This window comes from Phyllostomus hastatus, unplaced genomic scaffold (assembly GCF_019186645.2).
Source record: "Phyllostomus hastatus isolate PE091 unplaced genomic scaffold, TTU_PhHast_1.1 phas_contig_1021, whole genome shotgun sequence".
NCBI lineage: Eukaryota > Metazoa > Chordata > Mammalia > Chiroptera > Phyllostomidae > Phyllostomus > Phyllostomus hastatus.
Window position 1 is genome coordinate 2130383 of NW_025333505.1, and position 22999 is coordinate 2153381.

At 42.9% G+C, this 22999-nt stretch overlaps 1 protein-coding gene across 1 annotated transcript in view; it reads right to left on the reverse strand.

The window, feature by feature from the left end:
* The window catches only part of CNTNAP2 (contactin associated protein 2), a 1612013-nt gene that overhangs the window by 1317322 nt on the left and 271692 nt on the right, over positions 1 to 22999 (reverse strand). The window lies entirely within an intron of this gene.

The following is a 22999-nucleotide window of genomic DNA, read 5'->3' on the forward strand; positions in this document are numbered from 1 at the left end:
AAAGTAATTACTGAAACCTGCGAGCTGTTACACAGCATTCTGATGCAAGGATAAAGTAAAAGAATTTCTTATCCTACATTGTTTAATGTCGACTGTACACAATATGGTAACGACTATTACAGCAGTCAGAAAAAAAGCTCAGCTTTCATTAGACAAGTTAAAAATGGAATCGTTTCCCTTTTTTAAGTCTTTCGTGTGTCATTCTACTCTGAGCTCTTCTGTCTGACACAACGTTTTAAGAGTATCAGGAGAGAAAGATCCTGAAGCAACTTGTGAGATGCTAACAGGTTCTGAGCTAAGAACTGAGTGCAGGAATGAACTTGGTTGGGCAGTTGTAGTTGTAAGTGCAGATCTGGGGACGTGGCCCCCAAAAGACTGCAAGATGCATGGTGAGTTAGAAAATTTCCTGTCCCCTCTTCCGTACATGCGCAGCTGTTCCAGGTGGCATTGTTGAGGTTTCCACGTCCCTGGTAGGATGTCACTAGGAAAAAGATTTTTGTTACTAAATCATGCTAAGAGAGCCTGCGCTTTTAGGGAGTTTTTATCACGCAGCAGTAGGCACGGTGGACTGAAGGGCATGCAGGTAGGAGGACCAGGTGGGACGTCCTCTCGGTAGTGTAGTCTTGATCAAAGAGAGCGTTTGGATTTAAAGTGACTACGCCTCCCAGACACTCCGGCAGGCCTGATTTAACATAACTGTATTCTTTTCAATAAAGGTGATCTGTGCCCAATCTAAATCAGTCTGATGCAATGACATTGTTTTCTAAGTTTTCAGTAATACATGCGCACATTGAAGTGGAAGGGAGAGAGGGAGGGGAATATTTTGCTGTGAGTTCCTGCCAGGGAGGGTGGGGCTGAAAACTGCGCATGCAGGGAAGACTTTGGACAAAGAAAAGTACAACTCCAGGCGTGACTAGATGTGGCGAGACAGTTTGAGGGGAAACAAGTTGAAGTGTGTTCCTAATGTTCAAAGCTAAGGATTTGGAAGAAAAAGGGCCACCTGGACGGTGGGCTACATTTGAAGACATGAGGATGATTGGTTTTCAGCCATTCGTCTTTTAACTGTGATCTCAGACTTGTTGGGGGCTCCCCAAACATTAGCTTTGTGGTTCTACGAATCTTGAATGTCGCTTTGGATTTGTTTGGGTCTCTATCTCACGTCTACCTTTCCCCTTCTCCTCTTTGCTCCCCCATCCTGGACCACCACCACCTACTCTCCTTGGACTGCAGGGCTGGCTCTAGCAAAGACTGTGAGCTCAGTCGGCTGGCTTGGGCCTCCCACATGGTCCCTTACTTCTGCCTCTCCACCTTTATCAAGTACCAAGTGGGCCCCTTCTTCAGTGCCCTGTCTCTGCTGCAGCTCATTGCCCAGGCGTGCCCCCCTGCGGTGGGTGCCCGGACCACAGAGTGACCAAGTGTTCTGAATTTTCTAGAACAGTTCCCATGTCAACCAGCTCATTTTCTTGTCTCAGTTTGCTGCTGCAAAAATTCTCACCAAGTTAATCCTCCTCTTGTCCTTTGTCCTTCTCCAGGGTAACGCATCCTAACAATCTGTCGAAGAAATGAAAGCTATTAGCATTAAGTTGTAAACCCACTCTCCTAAGACAGAGGCATCCCTGCTTCCGGAGTCCGCTGCACTTTTCCCTTGAAAAATAGGAATTCGTTAACAAGAAGACGTATTTGCAGTGATTTCATCTCCTAGAAAATATTTTTGTGTATTAAATACTTTCAGGAATCCTTTAAATTGCCCTATCAACTACCTTGTACTCACTAATAAATCTAGATAATGCCTGTCAGAATAAACTAAGCATCGGTATAACACTTCTTAAAACATTAAGTGGCAATCACTGTTCGGCATGGAAAGGGCTCAGAATCTGTATTTTAGTCCACCACCACCCGCTTTCGTGACCCTCTAATATGAAAGGGATGAATCGATGCCTCATTTCAATGAGATCATGTTTCGATATTTAACCAAAGAGGATGTGGGTCCTAGAAAATCTCATTCTCTAGAGGGAGTATTATTCTAAGTTTAAAAATATCATTTTGGCAGTGCATACACAATAGAGACATCGGAGCGCTTCTGCATTTTTATCTGCAGCAACGTGTTAGATCCAGGAGCAGTGGGAGGTTGACGTGAACGGCTGGTAAAGACGCGGTGTTTTATTAGGGAAAACACTTGGCACGCAGGTGAGGGAGAACACAGAAGAGTGATACTTCGGGAGCTGAGAACAGATGCGAAGAAACGAGACCAGAGCCTTTCGCTTCTCTGAGGCTCGGGGCGAAGTCCCATCTGTCAGGCACCTCTCCCGGCTCTCCCGAGAGAACCGTGCCTCCAGCTCCTCCAGATTGTCCTGGCAATTAAATGCGTTCCCAGTCTTGTCACATTCGCCATGGCAAACTTCCCCAAAAAGCATCCCACCTGCGCTCTGATTTCCTATGGCATCCGTGATCTCGGGGACCAGCGAGTGGCCTGCTGGTGACCCTCCCAGACCCACCTAGGGGTGCTCCAAGCGAGCACTATGGCGGCCAAAGGCAACCCCACCCCAAAACACAGCTCCCTTCTTCCAGGCTGCGGGACCCACAGGAAGGGATAGGAGGGGCCGGTGTCCAGTGCCCCTCTGGGTAGCAGTATCCCAGCCCTGCAACGAGCATCTCTGAGCTTCGTACAGGGCAGAAAGGGGCCGTTTTGTTTTTTTTTGTTTTTTTTTATCATGTGGAAAGCTGCTGTGCTGTGGCTTTTTTCTTCCTTTCTTAACTTGTACTGACTGACCTTAGTGCTAACTGATAAAAAGAAAAAAACCACACATCTGTCTGATTTGCTATGTATATATTCTATATTGATTATTTGGAGGAATACAAGCTTCATGGGATGATCTAGCCACCAACATTATCTGGGAATCACTGTCTGCCAAATAATAAACACTCTCGCACACCAGGAAATATAACGGGAAGAGCGTGTATTTAAGAATCAGATCAATAGAGATAAACATCCCGACTCTGCCACTTGTTAGTAAATGTACAGCGTGAGAAGGTGACTCTACCTCTCACCTTACTTTCCTCGTCTCTAAATTGGCATCATGACCCCCATCTCTTAGGCTCCCTGTACACCTTCGGTGGGATGGAATACGGCACTCACACAACCCACCGCGCGGGGTTAATATTGCAATACGTTCCGCATCCCCGCTTCCAGCCTGCTGCCTGCCATGGCACCTCCAGCGAGCAAGGGGTGGATAGGGCTGCCTCGTGATGGTGATGATGAAGACTGTGTCCTTGATCTGTTCATTGTTCTATACATTGGGCTATTTTCCCATTTTGCTATGCCTTTAAAGGATCATAAAAGTCTAAAGTCAACAAAAGAATGACTACCATTTGCAAGGTCACCTGGCAAAACCAGGACAAAACTCAGAAACTCATTCTCTCTGTCTCTCTCTCTCTCTCTCATGCACATGCACACACACACACTATTTAAATGCTATTAATAAGATGTTTTTTTCTTTTGCCATTGTCTGCAGGATCAGTTTCTAAACTACTTTACGGCTTTTGAACCAAGAGTAAGGAAAATTGGAAATGACTGAATGATGAACAACTGCGCCTTCAAAATAATAAATGAAAGTTTTGGGGCGGGGGAGTGGGGCGGTGGGGCTGGGGAGGCATGCAAGGCTCAACCTTGCAGATTGAAGAGTCATTAACAATGGATCCAGATGACATGCTCTACCCTTAATCTCTAGCCATAAGTCAGAAATAAGAGCACCTTAGCTGTCAACATAACATCTGCCTTCTCAAAGTCAAAACAGGTTTGGTCCTAGAGCGCGTTTGGTCGCAAAAACCCATACGCACCAAGGATGCAGCTCCTAAACGCTGTTTCTTTTACAGTTTCAGAGAAATGCTATCGCTTACTGTTCCAGAGAGAATTCAGGCTTCTCCAGGACGATCTTCTCTAATGAACAATAAAGTTGTGATGCCCCAAGGCTCAGTAGGCTTAACTATACTGTGCGAAAAGGGAACTCCATCTGAAGGGTATCAGGGTGAACTCCGGCAAAGGGACTGACTCACTGAGACTTTCTTTCTCAGTGAGATGCCCCGTCTGTGCTATCCTGGCAGCATTTCATCCAACTGTCGGTGTGCCGGAGTTGAGCCCACCAGCCGTGGCCACCAGTGTGCTCACCAGTGCGCCAACCAAAGCCGCTGCACAGACGGAGGAACCCTCATGCTGGAGGTGGACTCCACGGGTGCAAGGCAGACCCTCTGAAGCACCCTCCTCCTTGGGTCCCCCCAGGCGACAGAAATTGCCTTATAGAAACAGATTTACATGGTGAAAGTATTCCCAATCTTGGTGAGATCTGTATACACTAAGTAAAAACAGCAAGTTCATGTTGAGATTACAGTTTTCAAAAGTTCCAAATTGCCAGGGAACAAAAGACACGGGCTTTATAAATAAGACCTGGGTTAGAAATGAGCTCCTCGGCCCTCCCTCTGGCCGTGTTTCCAGCTGCCTCAGTCATCTGTAAAACAGCCCAGTGACACGCGTGTTCGTACGTAGGAATGTGTATTATTCACCACTCGGAGCTCACATCTACCGTTTTACAATTACCTGGCAAATGAAATGTATTGAATTAAAAACAATAAAAACTGGCCTGGCTGGCGTAACTCAGTGGATTGAGTGTGGGCTGTGAACCAAAGTGTCGCAGGTTTGAATCCCAGCCAGGGCACATGCCTAGATTGCAGGCCACAGCCCCCAGCAACCGCACATTGATGTTTCTCTCTCTCTCTCTCTCTCTCTCTCTCTCTCTCTCTCTCTCCCCCCCCTTCCCTCTCTGAAAATTACATAAATAAAATCTTTAAAAAAACAATAAAAACTATTTTCATAGTTTAGATCTTTAAACTATGAAAAAAATCTCTTAGTAGAGATCTTTTATCTCTACTAAATATATTTGCTACTAAAAGATGATCATTTTCTAACCATGGATGTATGTTATAGCCTAGCATGTGAATTTCTTCAATTAAGAGCTCATATATGTGATGTTAAGAAAACATGTGCTGGTCAAATTAACACAAATGTGAGTATTTATGTATATATGCATGTATACATATAAGACAAAATTATATATATATATATATATATATAAATTTATATACATATCCAAAGTTCACATTTTCTTTACAAGCACTTTACAATCCAGTTATTCCTACTTTTTTTGTCATGTATTTTTTTTCTCATATTTAGTCTTTTGCTCTTGCATATGGGTCTTAGAATCAGCTTGTCAATTTCTAATTAGCACCTACGAGAAGTCGAGACTGGAACCTGAGACTGTTGCATTGGCTAACACCTCCAGGGGTGTTGAGCTCATTTTCACCAGGGGCCACGTCAGGCCTCGCTGTTGCCTTCAAAGGGCTGAATGTAATTTCAACTCCTGACAGTTAAGGAGTAGTTACATTGACACAGTCCTAAAATTATTTCCGCCCTTCGAAGGCAACCACGAGGCTGATGTGGTCCCCTGTGAAAATGAGTTTGACACCCCTGAATCTATTCTTTTGCTCCCATATTATTTTTTAAGTTATTATACTTCTAGTACTAATTGTTATAATAAATGGAGCTTTGTGTCTAGGCATTCTTTGACATTGGGATATGACATTGGTGCCTTCCACCAGAGCCAATTTGGACTTGCTTCAGACAGGTTTCTGAGGGCACTATCCGTCTGGGATGCTTCACGGTAAGTTCTTAGCTGAGTTACTCCTCCCCTTTCAAAGTTAAGGTCAAGTAAATTACTGCACTGGCCCTACTGTACAAGCCACCTTACCCCCACGCCACTTTTACTTTTGCTGATGATGTGGCCCATTGGGTCTTGGCTATGCCTAACAGTCCACTCCTGTTCCAGGATGACTGAAGTTATAATATAGTATTAGCACGAAGAGCTAAGAATAAGTTATTCCATAAATACATTACTCCAAGCAACAGTAAAACTCATGGCAAATATTTCTCTCCAGTGCATAAATTTCCAAGTAGAATTTGAGTAATGGTGGAAAATAACCACCACCATAATTACAATGATGAGGAGGAGGAGGAGGTGGAGAAATACATTTACTGAGCAATTACTATGTCCTAAAAATTGTGCTACGTGCTTGACAGTATAATCACACTCAATTCTCAAACAAAACTCCACTATGCGGTAGTTGGTTTTATTATCCTCATTTTATAACTGAGTAAATTGAAGATAATAGATAGTGATTAACTTGCCAAAGGTCACAAATGGTGGATGCTGCATTCAACTGCAGATTCTCTGATTTTAGTGCCACTATGCAATGCTGTCTTCAAAAATATGTTCCAGACCCAGACATTTGTCCAAATGTCAACATGTATAATAAGGGAAAGAAAATGTTCAAACAGGACAGGTGAGCAGGCACGACAAGAAGCAAAGCCAGGGTTTTGGGGAGATACCCCAAATCAATCTACAGAAAACCTACTTATATTGCCAGAATATCAACTGGTGTGTTCCACTGGTTTGAAAAAGTCCACAGACCCTTCATGGGAGATGTTTATTACTGACAGACGGTTCCCAGTTAGAGCACTTTGAGTGGCTATTGGTGGGGTCATCAGATTTCTCAGGTCTGGTCTTCAACTTCGAGAATTCCAAAGTTCATTTTATTAGCAGACGCAGTTTTTCAGAAATTGCTTCACAGTCACAAAAAACCCTGACACCACTGTGATTTTCTAATGGACATGGGGAGTTTGCATTCTGCCACCTAAGACACAGAGTATGTGTATGGGGACAGTGTCCTCAGGAACAAGTCACCCTTGAAGACTAAGTCCTCTAAGGACCCAGAGTCAGAAATCAAATATTATGTCTGTATGTATATCAGTGTTATAGGTTTATATTTTATATATTATATACCTATAGACATATAGACATACAGATATGTTATATGTATACACACATATATTTTGAAGTTACCACAACCTACTAAAATCATATTTATCTTTATAAAAATGTGGAGTTGCTTACCTTAAGTCAAATCATTTTCTCCATGGCTAACACATTCTTATTGCTTTCTTTTTATTAGCCAAAGTTATTTCTATTCTTCTATTCATATATTTTAAAAATTGACCCTTATGCATTTAGTAGTTCCTAAGTATATTGCATTTATCTATTTTGTCAGTTATTTTCTAAATTACAGATTCAACAGTAGGATTTGATTGTATAGATTTTTTGACCCAAGTGGATTCTTGTCACCTGAATCCCAGAGAATGGCACTTTCGTGGACACAATTTTATTTTCTAAAATTTTGGGGGGTATTATTACCACCCACTTAAATGCATTTGTCTAAAAATGCTTAATTTAAACAATTTTCACTTTCAGTTTGTAAATTGTTGACTCCACACTTATAAAGTTAATAAAGTTATTTATAAAGTTGATAAACTTAATTGCTTATGAATTAATTGTTGATTTATGCTTAAATGCTGAGAAGTACTGAGGACGGGAGGGTACTTTTCTCTCTATGCTCTTGGTATAAGAATAATTTTATTTCCCATGTGAGTATAATCTTCTAAATAAAACACTTTTAAATTTAGAAAAGTGTTCCAAATTTTTGTTGATAGAGCTAACATGAAATACATCTAAATTAAACACTTCCATGGAATGACTATTTGTTATTGAATGGAGCTTTAGGAAAAGGAATTGTCCAAACACAAACAGATCTGGCCAGTCCCAAAGCTTTTTTCCTGATAAATTTCAGGGGCGTGTTTATTGAAGGGAGCAAAGGAGAGACACCTCGTCTTCACAGGGTGCCTGCTGCCATGGTGATAGCGATATGACATCTTTCCAAGGAGAGGTGCTGTTCTGAAGACAATAGTGAGTAGCATCCTGCAGCCACCATTCAAAAACAAAGGTGAGTAGGTAGAGTTGTTTACCTGGGAGCAGGAGGGCAGGCAGAGTTCTGAGGCAAGGAAGTACCCATCCCCCTCTCTCAGATCCTATTGCTTGCTACTCAGAAATCAGCTTTCTGGGTGTGTAAAAGTTCCTACTCATTCTTCCTCACTGCTAGAATAGGAAATAAGCCAAATAAAGTATTGGGTTTTTTTTCTAAGATTTTATTTATTTATTTTTAGACACAGGGGAAAGGAGGGAGAGAGAGAGGGAGAGAAACATCAATGTGTAGTTACCTCCCACATAGCCCCCACTGGGGACCTGACCTGCAACCCAGGCATGTGCCCTGCCTGGGAATCGAAGCAGTAACCCTTTGGTTTGCAGACTTGTGCTCAATCCACTGAGCCACAACCAGTCAGAGCTATCCCCTGGAGTTTTTACTCCTTATTCTCACTACTCCTTTTTACCTGCCCAGTCTTTGCTTCTCTCCTCCCTCTAATCTTCTTTGTTCTTGTCATCTTTCCAGTCAGTCTTCCTTTGGATTTCTCCTTCCCCCTCTTTCCAGCTTGAACGATTTTTAGGGGAATTAGTTGATGAGACACGCATGAGGAAAGTAAACCTCCAAACGTGGACTAAATCACCACATTCTGCCATAACACCCCCTTGAACTCAGTTTCTCGCCTGTGATGTCTTTTTGTGTAAGCCTCCAAACAAATTCTGTGTGTAGGGCTGCAAAGAGCAGAAGTGAACTATGCCCACCCTTTACTCTCCCTGGGGGGGCTTGTATTCAGGGTTTGTTTTGTAAGTGGGGGGAGGGCTGTGCTTGTGGGGGACTGGGAGACATGCCAGTCACTCAGCAGCTACTGTGTCAAAGGCCCATATCACTTGCTCTGCTCCTTGTCTCGTCCCATCCCGCCATTGACCTTCTAAGTTAGGTATTCCTGCATCTACTCTACGAGGTAAAAAATTTCATGCTAAAAAACTTACTTTACGCTAAGAAATTTAAGCTCTCTTTGGGTAATCACATGGGTCTCTAAAAAATTAATCGGAGCCCAAATCTATTAAATTTTAATACACAATTTGGAAGATCGTGTGTGTGAGAGAGAGGGAGGGAGAGTATACTGAAGGAGAATGATTACTGGAGTCATTCAGTTCAGGAACCTTAAGGATAATTACTAGGTGATAGTTAAATAAGAAATGATTAAGATGAATTTAGGACACTTCCAGGTATCATGTGAAAAAATCATGTCACAACACAGGTTCCCCTTTGATAGTAAATCTCTCTGCCAGAGGCCTCAGCAATCGTTGAGCAAGCTTCACATTTCAGCACCAACTTAAAATATATAGGATGGACAAAAAAATAACATTATATTCCTCCTAGTAACATACTCACGACATTAGGTTCCTGTACTCACTACATACATATATGTGTGTGATTTCCTTTAATAACCATGCAAATAAAAAATGACTTGCAAACTGAGGTTCTGATACATTGACTTTGCAGCTTCATGTAACCAGTTAATGCCTCAGTGGCAACTAAACCCCAGATTTTCTAATAACCTGAACTGTTGCTAATTGACTTATAATAGACCTGCTCGCTTTGACTCACTGAAAACGCCTTCCTTTGCCAGGATCATAGCCAACACCTTACGTTCCTTGGGAAAATAGAAAGCTCTCTACTCCAAGATTGGGGGAACATCAGTAGTTTATGCAAGGCAATACTAGAGCAAATCTTACATTTTAAAAAATATTTTAAAGGAGGAAAGCTTTCTAAAATGGTGCCCGCATTTTAATCTTTTGGTGCCAAGTTTTAATCTTTACGTGTTCTTAGGACTGATGGGAGACTACCGCAAGCAGGCCAGTCCGTGGGGCGAGAGTCCCTGCGGTTCACCCACCCGCCGTGTGCCCGTCCTGCGCCGTCCCCTCTCCGAGTCGCTTGCCCACGCAACTGAATCAGGAGGTTCCACCTGAGGTTGCATTTTCCATGTTTCTCCTTTAAACCACATTGTAAGGTAGCTAAATGTCTCAAAAGTTACTAGATGTTTCATGGTTAGTCACTGATATTTCAGGAGAACCAAATCAACTTACTCTTAATTCAACTGTTTCAAAAGAGTATCTTAAGTCTATCTAGATTTTTCATGTATACCTTAGAAAACGTGAAAATACATAAATACTCCTGTACTACAATGATAATCTCATGGTAATTCATAGCAAAAATCCTTCCCTCTCCTAAAGTTAAAAGTAATGACAACCACTCAAAAAAAGGGGGTTGGGGGCAAATCAGAAGGTGGGGGAGGGTATCAAATCTCTCTCTCTTTTTTTGGATAAATACTCAGAGTTAGTTAGGCTGCTTTTATTTTCCACAGTTGCTATAAATGTTATAGTATTTTCACAAGTATTAAGCTTGAACAAACAAGTACATAATTTTTTTTCTGAAATTTTGGATATAACATGGAAGTGCAAATGAATATGAAATATGACAAGACACCTTCAGCAAATATTGTGATTACTTGGCAACAGACACTGAAAAATCTATTCTAAATCTGCACTTGTAATTAAAGAAGAAAACACTTAACAGCAGAGGAGAAAAAAAATAAAGGTGTAAGTGATATTTTTACTTTATCTGAAACCAGTACAAATGCTCAGGTTTGCATATTAAAGAGTAGGACCCCTGATGGAGAATACTGTTTGATGAGCACGGGTTTATAGTTTTTTTGGTTTCAACTACTCCCTTTATAAAGATGGCTCTCCAAGCAGTACCTGTTCATTTGACGTCTCACCTGGGCCACCTCTCAAATTTAGAGTGCCTTTAGGATATTTTGAGTTTCCTAACCCTTAAAACACAAACTTTGCTTGAAAACACAATTCTTCATCTTCTTGGAGACTTCCGCTCTTCCAAGGTGCCGTCATTCTGTCAGCGTCCTTAGCTCAAACTCCCTGGCCCAAAATACAGATACATTGGGAGGAGTCAAAGTATGATGAAATACCGTCCGTTACTCATTTGCTGTTGATCTCAGCTGTACTCATCCCTTGCCATTTTTTTTGTCACCGTTGTGATAGAGGCTCTTGTCACTTTCCATTTCGATTACTACAACAGCTTTCCATTGATGTGCTGTCTATCAATCTCATTCTGCCAAATTTAGACTGCATACCATTTACCGCCAGGATAATCTCTCCCAAACTTCAGTTGAATTATGATGTCACTTTGTCCCAAACCATCCAATGGCGGGGCCTGCCTCCTGCAAACTATTGAACATAGGCTGGTCTTTTATGTGCCCTTCAGTCTAAATTTATTTCTCCTTAGTTCCCGACGAGAAAGCCTTCATTCACTGAAACCACTCTCCTCTTCTCCTCAAGAAGTGCCGCCATAAACTTTAATGCTGAACTTTCTTCCTCTGGGTTTAGACGGCTGTCTCCCCTCTGGTCCACCAATTTACATCCCCTTCTCCCCATAAAAAGCAAACACCCTTCTCTGCCAAGATGTTTAGTCTTAACCACTTCGGGGCCAGGTGAGCGGATGGAAAACTGAACCCAGCAAGCTAAGAACGGCCAGAAAGTATATTCAGCAGGATCAGAACACCGCGGAAATTGATTATCCAAAAGTTGCCAATGTTTCCAACACACGCTTTGTGCGCATTTAGTGTACAGAAAAATAAACTGTGTATATAGATTCGTATGTCTATGTGCATACATTCAAACACGTAGATGTGTCTATTTCGGGCCAATGATAGAAGCGCAGCATGGTAGGGCTGGAAAGGCACTGGTATATTCTCACTCCCACATTCCTACAGGTTAGGGAGCTGAGCCCCAGGGGGTGGAAGTGACTGGCTCCGTAGCCCACACTGTGGCAGCTCTCTGTGCACAACGGGTGAGATAAGAAGCTTCGTAAGATTAAGTAATCTACTTCCACCTCAGAGAAACGTAAACACCTTTCATTCCTCCATCCAGGTGCACCCAGGTCTGGTTTTATTTCTCTTTTGCTGCATTAATAATCCACCGGTGTTCTTATAAGAAAACATAATTAACATAAAAATAGTTTAGATGCTCTTCGTGTTAAAAAGATGTGTTATTTTCCTGACTGAAACTAAGGCTGTTAAAAACGATTTTCCTATGGAGTCATGATTTACAGTTTATATGAAATCAACAAGTCTTTTAGCCCCACCAAAGCTTGTTGTTGACACGGGAAGGACACCAGAGAGTGTCACCTTCCTTGAAGGCTAAGGTCCCAACCAGGCAGAAACATACAGCATCCCCACCTCCTTGTGTTCCTCTGTCGATATATGAACAGGGGCAGGGGGTGAAAAACATCAAGATGTAGGTAGATATCTAGACACATACGAGTCATTCATTTGGAAAAGCGGCTTAATACACTGGGCTGTGCCCTCTTCCAAAAGCAAGTATCTCGAGGGAAAAATAAACAAAATGAGACAAGCACACTTTGAAACTAGAACAATCCCTACACAGACGCCCCCCCAATATCTTGAACTATGTTAATGCAAAAACATGGATGTGATACCCAAAGTCTGCAGACACTCCATTTCAATCTTTGTCCAAATCAAGGGGCCGTGCCCACCCCGCCCTCCGTGCTGAGCAGACAGAGCTGAACCCGCCTGCCAGCCTGACCCGGTCCAGGCCCCACCCGCAGTGCGCAAGGTCGGATTCTGCCGCACAGTCGGCTCTCAAAACTAAGTGCTGGGATTTGTACTGTGGACACAGTCAGGGAATATTTTCTCTCTAAGACAGAAGAAACCAGAATGTAACAACGAGTTTCAAGGATGTTACTATGGCGAGAACAAAGCAACGGTGAGACAACCCTGTGAAACGCAGGGCACTGGATCTCATTTGAATTGACTGAATGGGACAGAATAATGAAAAATAAAAATTTTTAAAAAGTAACAATAAATTTTAGTGTATCAGAGGAACTATTAGGTATTTTCAGTTGCCAGTAGAAACATCAACCAAATAGAGGTAAATCATGATAAAAAGTAGTTTAAAATCAAGAGAAGATTTTCCTTAAGAAAACCACAGTATCCACGAAAGATGACAAGAATATTTCATCCCTTCTCCCAGGCAGTCAAACACTGTTTACAGCAAAATTCAACCAAAACATCCAATTAAGTATTTGGTTTGGGGGAGAACTAGGAAAGAGAGAAGAGAAGAAGTATACTTTTACGTCTTTATATAAAAGGGGAAAACCCCGATAGGAAGAAGCAAAGGAAAAGGGAAGAAAAAGCCACACAGAGCAAAAAGATAACACGAGGACCTTTAACCTTCTTATATACTCTCCCTAGAAATCACCTAATAAGACATTCTCCATGGACATCCTTCCACTGCTAGAGTTGTCTATAGGCACCTTGGGAATTAACTGGAAGGAAGTGAGGGCTCTTCCTACTTGACCTTGACAGAGCGATCTCTCCCTACAGTGTGTAGACTTCCCTTCTGTTCATGCGCAATCATGAACCACTCGCGTGGGGTGCTGTGGGCACACGTCCCTCAGCCACACTCTCCTCCCTAACCTCCACTCACTCTCTCCTACTTTCCTCCCTGACCTCCATTCATTGCCTTACCTCTTCACGGCCACTTTTCTTAGAATAGCATCCAGCTGTGGTGAGCTTTCCCCTCACTGAGTCGTGAGAGTGCTTTGTAACATCCCAGTGGAACTAATCCCGTATTTATGCCTAAGCAGAAATCTCAAGAGTAAGATCAGAGATGGGTAAGACTGTTCTAGACAAATAATATACCTGCTGTCACAACAGGACATGTCCTTCTGCAGAACTGATGGGAATTCAGTTCACCTGTAGAATTATTGCGTGAGGGCAAGGAACAGGATTAGAGTGGGGGTGAAGGAAACACACCATCAGGAGCCGCCAGGACATGGTGCTGGTCCAGGAGCCAATGGCATCTTCCCCGAGGGATTTGAGTAACATGATCTGCTGTGCATTTCTGAACCCTGACTTTGAACTTGCAGGAGAATTGATGGCAGGAGCACAGACACGTATTGCCACTAGACTCCAGGAGATGGCCTGAGTGCATTTATGCTCAAAATGCCTTTCCATCTCGAATGTTGAAAAGTCATGCAAAATATGTATATCTATCTCTCTTTCTTTGAATATAATTCTTCCCTATCCGCTCTAACCATGCAACAATTGTGCAGATAATGCTGGCTTTGCTTACCTAACGCCTCACTGCTAATGCCATGAGAGGCCATTTTTCCTCATTTAAAATAAAAGGATGTAAGCCCTGGCTGGTGTAGCTCAGTGGACTGAGCGCGGGCTGCGAACCAAAGTGTCGCAGGTTCGATTCCCAGCCAGGGTACATGCATGGGTTGCAGGCCATAACACCCCAGCAACCGCACATTGATGTTTCTCTCTCTCTATCTCCCTCCCTTCCCTCTCTAAAAATAAATAAAATCTTAAAAAAATAAAATAAAATAAAATAAAAGGGCGTAAAAATGATGATATACAACAAGGTCTGTCTGGAAAAAGTCCAGCCATTGCTAATATAATGAGAATGATTTGCATGACATTGATGTAAGCTGGTAGCCAAAGAGAGTGGAGTGGAATGCGCATGTGTGAACAATGATGACTTCACTGTGCTAGTTAGTGGGGGCAGTAGATGCTGTTGAGTGAGCATGTATATTGTGGGGCCATCACACTCAAAATGACTGATTGAGTAAAGCAAGGAATATCCATCAAATCTTGCTTGTAGCTTGAACATTCCTCCACAGAAACTATTTCGCTGATTCAGAAGGCCGCAGCTATGGACAACTGGTGATTGTCAGCTTCATCACAACAATGCACCTGCGAATGCATCACGTCATGTACAGAGTTTTTTGGCAAAACATCCAATCACCCAGGTGACTTAGCCTACCTCCCCCCCACCCCGCCCACAGAACCCAGATTCAGTGCCCTGCAACTTCTGGCTTTTCCCAGAATTAAAATCACCTTGGAAAGGGAAGAGATTTCAGACCATCGATGAGATTCAGGAAAATACAATGGGGCAGCTGATAGTGATTGGGAGAACTGTGTGAGGTCCCAAGGTGCCTACTGCGCAGGGGACAGGGGTATTATTGTCCTGTGTACAATATTTCTTGTATCTTCTTTAATAAATGTCATTATGTTTCACATCGCACGGCTAGATACCTTCTGGACACACCTCGTGTAAAGAATAACAATATTAAATGGGGCTCTAAGATCAAGAAGTAGACTTACAACTGCAGTTGGTGGCCAAAGTATGATCTACTCAAATTAATCAGATTCTTGGCTAGGCTGATTGACTTTTTAAAATATCAACTATGTGACCACAACACAATACTTTTCCTCTTTTTTAAAAAAAAATAAAAACCTGTTCATCCAAGAAAGATGGAAGACAAAATATATGAATTTGATCTGTATTATTATAAAGTTTGGACACATGTACTATTATATATATATGTAAATAAATATATATCCCATCAATAGTTACATAACTATTTTTCTTTTTAACCTTTATATTAATTTGTACTATGGTACCTAGGCGTACTGGGTTATACTAAATTTTTAGATTAATGGCGGACACACAATCTGAACCAAAATCTATTGGAACAGTGATGCTCCGAGCCCCTAGTGATGAGCTGAGTGCAAAGTGTGTTGCTTTAGCCCTCTGCCTGCATATTATGTTTGGTTCAGAAATCAGTTATCTACTTAGGAAGCAATTTTCTGCAGCGGGAAAGATGTGATTTTTCTTTAAAACATGGAACATAATAGGTGTAATTATTTGGATGCAGGATATATAAAATTTCACCGTAAATGGTGCATAAATGTGGCCTCATTTTGTATTGATTTATGAGCCATATACAGCACAGCCCGCCATAGCCCCAGCACTGGGTATAAATACATCGATGTGGAACTGAATAGTCATGCCTACCCATTGTGAAACAGACCTACCTAAAACAGTGCAGAACAGTGGCCTAGGGGATGGTGCATGTACACAATGAAGCTAATGTAGGGATGTTACATTGAGCTACATTAAATGTTTATAATACTCCTCCAAAGCAAGACACCCATGAGAGCTTTTATCTTTACTACTTTTGAGGTCTTTTTCATTCAAACCAGCATATCCATTTTTGATTCTTGAGAAATCTGGGCAACTGACAGGCTCTTCTGGACTTTCATTTCTTCAACCACGAACATGGGTCCCCATATCCCACAATAAATGAATGATTCAGGGACCTTAATTTATGATCATTTGCTATCCACAGAACCTCTGCACTTCTCAATTATAGATAATAGCCAACCCTCCCTTACAGGAGTTGTAAGTCAATTTTCCATGCACACAGGCCAAGAAAGAGGATTCCAGTGTCTCAGCGCAGAGAACAAGACTTGTCTGAAACTCTGACTCAAGAAAGTGGCCTCCACATTATGGACCATGTGGAACCCAGAGAGAAAGATCAATGGAAAACGAAGAGCAAAACCACTCTCAATTAATAGCCTCACCACCTTCTCTGCAAAATAGGGATTAAAACGTATCAGATATACTCAGTATTGCATTTGTAGTATGCTTCCAATAGAACTGAGACTTATCTAACTCTTTGGGAAATCACCCACAATTCTCACTGTATTCCCAGTCACTCTGTAGACTTTATAATGTGTTAATAAGCCCAAACAAGTAAACTTGCAAACAGAAAGTGGTATTTGGGTCCAAGATTCTGAAAGTCAATTTTATAGAATTCTGCCTCAGCAAGGCTTATTATTATCTGGCTGTAGTATTTAGTAAAATAGATGCTTGGGAAGCAAAGTGAAAAACAGGTACCTTGGTAGTAAACTATAAGATGGCAACCAAGGAGAATTAGGAAAACTGATTCAGGAGGACGAGGGGATACTTGGGCAACATCTCCACCAGGCGGACAATGGGGAGAGGGGCAGACTGGGTAGCTGGGATGGTCTATGCTGAGCCTTTCTCAACTATAACTTGTATCCTCTCTCTGTCCTTCACCAATAATGCCTAACTTTTTAGTTATTCTTTTTCCTCGTGAGCTCCTCTTTTTACCTCTTGCAATTTCAGATGCCTTGGCACCAAAACCAAAATGAAGAATAATGTAACAACAGATTAATCCCATGTATATGCATTCCAGACAACACACGAAAGAAAACATCCTGTGTACCAATACCAAGAGGTGCATTCCATCCGCAAAGGGAAACAGGAGGGAGGTAAGTGTAAAAACCAATTGAGAGAGCAATTACACCTCAGAGATGAGTGGAAATGATGTGGAGTGAGAATGAGTGTGCGCGGGCTTCCACGGAAATGCTTCCACTCAAATTCTTAGCTTCTGAGTGGCATCACTGTGTGTACTCTGAATACCGTCTCACAGGGCGGGTGCTTTGGGAAGCAGACTCGGAGGCAGAGTTAGTGCGCAGGATGGCTGCTGGAGTTTCCTTTGGGGTTGACACCCATGCATGGGCAGGGCAGGGCAGGGGGCAGGGCTGGGCAGAGGGAGACGGCCAGCTGCGATACAGGCCTGTGACCCCAGCCACAGGCACCCCCATGCTCAGCTGTCAGAGCTGCCCTACGGTAGCCAGAAGGGGACAGGCCTGCGTACCCTGCCTCATCCCTCATCAGATGTGACCTGTCCCCGGAAGGGCATGATCCCATGCAGCTGGGGCTGTTCCTGAGGAGGTGACAGCTAGGACAGCAGCTCCTTCTTCGAAGGGGGATCTGGATGGCACACAGGACTTTGTGACGACACAATATTTTAGGAAATACGCAGGGTCCGGCAGAAGTAACACCTACTTGAGTGTGGTTGGTAGGGTAGTGATATGGGTGGGGTAATTTATAGTTTTAATGTGAACATTTCACCTAAGATGTCATATGGCGTGCTTGAGTGTGATGTTGTTATGTTTATGTTACAGAGTGACGTACTTATGATTTTGTAATAAAAGATTTTGTAGTAAGAAGGGGGCATTCTTTGTGCCACACCCTGTATTTTAAAAATAACCTCCTCTTACTGATGTATAGTTCTGAGAATGTAGTTATTTACGTTACTGGAAATCAGAGAAAACACGCGGGATACACAACGTACTGTGCCTCCTCTTCTCCCGCAGTGTGTCAGTGACGGCACGTTTTCTACTTCCTGCAGGACCTGGGACACGCGGCGGGTTCCAGGGCCCGATCTCACCCGGGGCGGCTGTGCCATCCCTCATCATTTGCTTCACTGATTTCAGTCTATAACTCCCATCCTGTAGCGCTGCTGAAACTCACAACAAAACTCAACTGGCTTCCCATTTCTTCTCCCCAGAGACGGTGGAAGCAAACGATGAGTCCGATTTTGCCTTTCCTTTTTGGTTGTAATGCAGCATCTCATACACTCTCCCAGGCAGAGGGTTTATTTCTTCCTGGCTATTCTGTTTTGTTTTGTTTAAAAAAAAATGAAACTAAGTATGGGTTTAGCATTTTTTCATGAGCCTCAGAACAATAGCATGACTAATTCCTACTGATAGGGATCAGACTCAGCTCAATCTTAAGAGTCTCTCAGCTCTGGACATTTCCATTAGATGGGGTTGCGCACCCTCGGCCAGCCCTCAACACGCCCTCATGACCCCCGCTGTGGTCTTATCACACTACGCCATCATCGTCATCTTTCTTCTTTGTCCACAAGCTGGACGGAGATATATTTAAGGTGCTTCTATTTTATCCTAAACGTCTAGATCTGCTCTTCCCCTTGACCCACTCATCTCTGTGAGTTCTGTAAAAATTGTTGTCCTCTAGTTATCCTCAAAAGAATCATATTAGAGATTCAATGAGAGAATACAAATGACCATTCTTTATGAAATTGTTTATTTTGCCTCTTAAATATTTTCCCCCAGCCCTGGCTGGCGTGGCTCAGTGGATTGAGCGTGGGCTGCGAACCAAAGTGTCGCAGGTTCGATTCCCAGTCAGGGCACATGCCTGGGTTGCAGGCCATAACCCCCAGCAACTGCACATTGATGTTTTTCTCTCTCTCTATCTCTATCTCCCTCCCTTCCCTCTCTAAAAATAAATAAATAAAATCTTTAAAAAAATTTTCCCCCAAAATAAAAATGTTTCAATCTATCAGTATGTATTTTGAAATCAATTGTTATTACAATGAATAGCTTTCCCCCATTCACTGCTCCAAAGTTATTCTTCAAAATGTCATTAATATGAGGATTTTATAAATTTGCAGTAATAATTAATAATTTGATCTAGCAGATGAAAATGTGGAGTTATGTGAACCCCAGATTCTCATTGGTCAGAGTTACCTGAATTAATTGCATCTTGCTTGAGATCCAAAGACTTGTATGATATTTATTTAAATACTTATTTCCCAAGGACACCTAATAATTATACAACAGGAAATTAACCCCCTTTAAAATATATTCTTATCTATCTTGGCAGGAGATAAATACCACTCCAAAGCCATTTAATCTAAAGATATACTTTGTTTTAAATTACCCAAATTATTTCCTGTAGAGCTTATTGAACAGGCTGTTCCGGGAGATGGATGGACAGTCCCAAAAAGATGCAGAATGATCAATTGAAATGACAACCACATTTAACTTGATCTGAAATGACCTGAAAACCCATTTACCACCGTCATCCCCTGCATCAGCCTGTGTAATAGTGCTTTTAATGAGAGAGACAGGCATAACTTAACTAATTACTTAGAGACACCCAAATCAGTCATGTCGATGACTCTGTCACACACACACCCCCTTGGTTTCTCCAGTAGTTTTCCTTGAAGAAAAAAAATGTAAGAATATTCTACATATTAAAAAACAGCAGATCAGATGGTGGTAATATACTAGAAAGGTATGCTTAGAACTTATCTAAATGAATACAGTATTTTTCAAATATTATGCAGTTTGCAAATTAGGTAAGAATAGTTTAGGCTACTTGATTTCTTGAAGTTTTTCACGTATTGTCATTTGTTAGTACTCAGTTATTAAATCTCCATGTTTCCCCAATGGCAGGTTAAAGGGGGACAAAATACAAGCAGATTACATTTGAATATATGAACAATGTATTCCTAAACAGATATATATAAATCATGTTAATTTTCATAACTATCAACATAACCATCAAAACCATAGCTGCCTCAGAAGATATAACAATGTTCTAAGTAAAATAAAACACCAGGTAGAGATGTTTAGATCCAATCCTCAAGTTCTAGGATGAATGAATTGGTTGCCTGTCAATAACTAAATAATTGAACTGATCAAAAGGCCAACCCTAATCAGACTTCCCAATGTCTAAAATAATCTAATTATGATGAGTGATTTCAGGCATATATTATGCTTGCAATTAATACCATTTTATTATGCTTAAAATGACTGATTACTTCAAAATCAGCATTTCCTACTGGGATCCTGAAAAAGAAAAAGGCACCCAAGGAGACAAAGAAGAAGTGATCCTGGCCAAGGGCGAGAAGAGGGATTGCATTTGCTCATTTAAATGCAGTAACAATCTTTTCCAACAGCTCACATTAGAGAGCTGGCCAACACTGGAAACCACTGGGGGCTCACAAACATTTGGTCGGCATCACTGCAGTCCAAGTTCAGGGCAGCCGCCCTGAAGCTCTGAGTAGGCAAGATGACGCATGAAGAAGCAGCACAGAATTCCTAAGTGTGATACACACAGCAGAAACGTCTTTAAAGGATGGCGTGAGCGTGCCCCCAGCCACTCTCATGAAAGTCTACACACCCACCCAGCTCAGGTCCTCTGAACTTGCCAGTTCTTCACTGTGTGTGCACAGCTGAGGGCACCAAGTATCTACATATGAACAGCTTTCCCTGGGACAAAAGAGAGCTGTAAGTATTCTAATGTACTCTACGTATTACAGTATGTTTCTTTGCTGGACTGAAGGCAGTCAAAGCAAGCTTAGGCAGGCTTGAATCACCATGTCACCCAGTCTCCAGAAGAAAACCAGCTTTTGTGGTCTAGCCTGGCTTTGGGACAGTGGAAAATTGTAGCGGTGGGGAATAGTGGGAATAGTAACCCACCCCACCATTCTTCTGCCGTTGTTTCTGTGAGTGCTGACTCCGGCTACTATGGAGCTTGCAGATGAGTGGCATGTTTGTATATGAATCCTAGGAGTCAGCCCTGGCTGGCGTAGCTCAGTGGATTGAGCGTGGGCTGCGAACCAAAGTGTTGCAGGTTCGATTCCCAGCCAGGGTACATGCCTGGGTTGCAGGCCACGGCCCCCAGCAACCTCACATTGACACATCTCTCTCTCTCTCTCTCCCCCCCCCTCTCTCTCTCCCCTCCCTCCACTTCCCTCTCTAAAAATAAATAAATAAATAAATAAAAGAATCCCAGGAACTAATTGCAGAAGATACAGACCCCAACCTTCAGGCATCCCAGCTCTAGGAAATTTTCTGACCTTCAACCATGAAGCCGGGATGACATGCAGCCGGGACGACTAAACCAGGATGACGCACACCTGACCGTCACCTGCCTTATCAGAATGGACCGTGCTCATCTGCGTATGTAGAGAACTTCGCAACCCTGTCCTTCGATCTGTGTTCTGTTCCCCTCTACCTCCTTATAAAACCTCTGCCTCCACTGAAACGTGGAGCTGGGCTTTGTGACGTGGGTCCCCCATCTCCAAGGTGGCCGGCGTCTGCAAATAAACCAATTTCCTTCACATCAGCACCTGCTTCTGCAGTATTGGCTTTTGCAGCCGCCGGACCTACGTTCGGTTACAGCCTCAACGTTCCCAGTCAGACTGCGGGTCCGGGCAGAGGCCTCTACCTCAAATGCCTGCTTCTCAGTTAAGTGGCAGGTGAGCAGCCAGCATTGCCACTTAAGACAACGTGTGATCCAACAGAAGAGCAAGCACAACACTTTCTGACTCCCAGTTATGAAAGATGTGCAGAGTCTTCTGCCTCGTAATTGAAGAAAAAATGTATTTGATTGCTGGATTTGCCTCTTAAGGCCTTAGCCAAAGAATCATATAACAAGCATAAACCTGTGACAACACTTCCATGTAGTTAACCTGTTCCAGAGGCCAGTCCCCGGTCCTCTGAAGAGTGCATGCATGCGAAGTCTCAGAGCTTCCCATTTTCACATGACTCGCCAGAAGCTGCAGGGAGATTTCTGATACCTGGGTAAAGGGAACTGATTCTGCCACATATGCACGGGATGTACACAGGCTGAGGTCTACGGTTTGATGCTTTGAAGAGACTGGGGTCCAGTCCAGTCCCAGGACTTCAGTGTACCTCGTACATCTCAGGAACACTCACACCGAGTGATTAGCGCTGCAAAGGCTAATAGCTCTGGGACTTGGCCAGAGGGAGAAAACGACCTGGAAGTGCCACACCCTGTGAGGTTGCATCCTAACGCTTTGCTCGGGCCCAGTCCACTCCGTGAGCCCCGTTTGCTCTTCTGCCCACTCCTAATCCCTGTAGCAAACTAATAAACTCTACCCTCTTTGCATCATCGTGGAAAGGAAAATGCAGCTAGCTACCCTTGCCCTTTCTGCTTTCTGAATATTCGGACCTGAGACTGCAACATCCTAAAAAAACTCAAATGTGAGTGAAGGCCTGTAGTCAGACAGTGAGACATGCTCTAACTGGAGATACATGATGGGAGGGGGCTTTGACCATCTAAACAGTCAGAGAGGACTGCACCAATCACGGAAGGAGGCCAGTAGAAGCCGAAGGCAGGCCAGGCCCGGAGACTGAGCAATCACAGACTGGACCACGGGCAGCTCCCGACCTGGAGTGAGGCTGATGGGCTCTAAGCACTGAAAAAGGCGAAGTCATTCACATGCAGGGAAGCACTTGGGACCAAGAGTGGCACAGTGACACAATCTGGAAATTCATTCCCACACGCCCAGCCAATTTGAAACCCATGAACGGGTCCTTAACATTTTCTGACCAAAGTTGTTCATAAGATTTTCAACAAACTGTACTAAGTGTGAGGCTAGGTTTCTCATTTATCTGTTAGGCAAATAAAAAGCCTAAGATTCAATATTAGAGTACATGATGGGTCACTTCAGAAGAATATTTTTAATATTAAAAACGATCAGGTAGCAAACACAGGAGGCGTTGGTGGAATTGAAGGAGGGGGAGGAGGGCGAAAGAAGGAAGGAAGTGGGGGAGGGAGAAGGGGTCAGGAGAAACAGGAAGGAGATGTAACTA